Consider the following 1972-nt stretch of genomic DNA (forward strand, 5'->3'; position numbering starts at 1 on the left):
TATCACTAAATTTTTGTTTTGGAAAGCACAGTCATCTTGATTAAAAATGTTATATATGGTAACATGTAATGAGTTTATTATTGTTATTTTTTAAATTAATAAATATGTCAGGTAATAATGCTTCAGTTTTATTTATTTTTTTAGCTGTAAAATATCTTTCTTTTTTAAATTGAAGTACATTGACCTACAACACTATGTGAGTTCCAGATCCTGGAATGCTTCACAAATTTTCAGGGGCCATGCTAATCTTCTTTGTATCGTTCCAGTTTTAATATACATGCTGCCAAAGCTAGTACTCAGTTCTAGTTTCTAATATGGTAAATATTAATAAGTATAACCCACACAAACAAAAGCTCATTGACATCCTCAATAAATTTTAAGAGTGTGAAAGAATTCTGAGACCAAAAAGCTTGAAAAGTTTCCTTACACCACTGTTCTACCCATTCCAATTTGAAGACTATGCCCTCTTAAAGAAATTAAAGGTTTCATTAAGTTGTTATAGGAAGTAACATGCATAACACGGTAGTTAATGGCCTAGGATTGGCAATCAGATTGACCTGGATTTAATTCCTGGCCCTACTACTTACTAGTTTTGCTATGTTCAACAAGTTTTTGAGCCTTTCTGTACCTCAATTTCTCGTGTATCAGATGGATATAATCATACTTCCTACCTTATGAGAACTAAATGGCAAAACTTGTTATCTAGAATAATCATTGCAATCACAAAAATTTATACTAATGTCTGAGAGTAATATGGTGCTACTATAACAATGGGAGGTATTCTAAAGCCTTGAAATTCTCTTCCTTCATCAGAAGCAGTTTTTTCCAAATGAACTGCAATACTAGTTCAGTTTTTCTCCAAACCAACCTAGAAATTTGTTAAGATTTCCATTAGCATTTCCAGTAGCAGCATTAAACAAATATTTTTCTGTTGTAAAATCAAAGAGCATGTATTATGCCTACATGATAGGTCGATTGTCTTAGGACATCTCTGTAATGACATCCATATTTGGGAAAAGGCCCAATTGCAAAGGATGAATCAATGAGTTAACACGAGCAGATGAGCAAAGCGATTACCAAGCACTGATTCTGAGGATGAGCTTAGCAGTTATCTGGTGATGACTCTCCCATGTTTCAAAATTGCTTTTACTGCAGGTATACAATGTAATAGACCCAATCAGAAAACTTTTCTTTGTCAATGCCGCTTTGGACATTGTAAGTCACAGAGCATTTGAAACATGTTTTTACATATTAAGCCTCTATAAAACACTATAAAATTGACATAATTATGGTTGGACCTATGATAATACTAATTCTTCACTCAGTGTTATTGACAAATAGCAGGAACTTCTTCATATATATCTGAGGGTGCCCCATGAATGTACTCGGATTAATATCTTATTAAGGCACGTGTAGCTAATTACAATCAGATATATTTTGCTTTTCAAGCACTCATTTACCTTTAAGACTTTTAAAGTCATCATTAAAATCTGACATTAATTTATCTTCAAGTTTGCTGACTCCTATCATTTCCATTTTTCTGCTGCCCATCTAGTGGTTTTTATTTTAATATCAGATGGTGTACTTTTTGCTGTAAAATTTCCATGTGATTCTTTTTATAATTTGTTTCTCTGCTGAGAACTTTTATCTTTCCATTCAGTTCAAGTGCGTTTACCTCATGAAGCATAATTATAATAGCTGCATTTACAGCTGATAATTCCAACATCTGGGTAATCTGGAGGCTGGCATCTCTTGATATTTTTTTCTTTAGAAAAAATATTCTTGGTTCTTCCTAGTTATATAATTTTGCATATTGGGTTATACCAACTCTGGATCTTGTTGGAACTTGGGGGAAAACATTTTATTTGTTTTTGCTTGCTTGTTTGTTTAGTTAAACAGGCAATCAACCCAATTAGGCTCAGATTGCGTATTCTGTCTCACCTGTTGAGAGTGGTGGTTCCGATCTCAGTTT

The 1972-nt window shown here is 33.2% G+C and overlaps 1 pseudogene; it reads right to left on the reverse strand.

Moving 5' to 3' along the window:
- Positions 1-204: 204 nt before the first annotated feature.
- Positions 205-296, reverse strand: LOC112399616 (uncharacterized; annotated as a pseudogene).
- Positions 297-1972: the final 1676 nt, after the last annotated feature.

Source organism: Neophocaena asiaeorientalis, unplaced genomic scaffold, assembly GCF_003031525.2.
Source record: "Neophocaena asiaeorientalis asiaeorientalis breed wild unplaced genomic scaffold, Neophocaena_asiaeorientalis_V1.1 scaffold131, whole genome shotgun sequence".
Classification (NCBI taxonomy): Eukaryota; Metazoa; Chordata; class Mammalia; order Artiodactyla; family Phocoenidae; genus Neophocaena; species Neophocaena asiaeorientalis.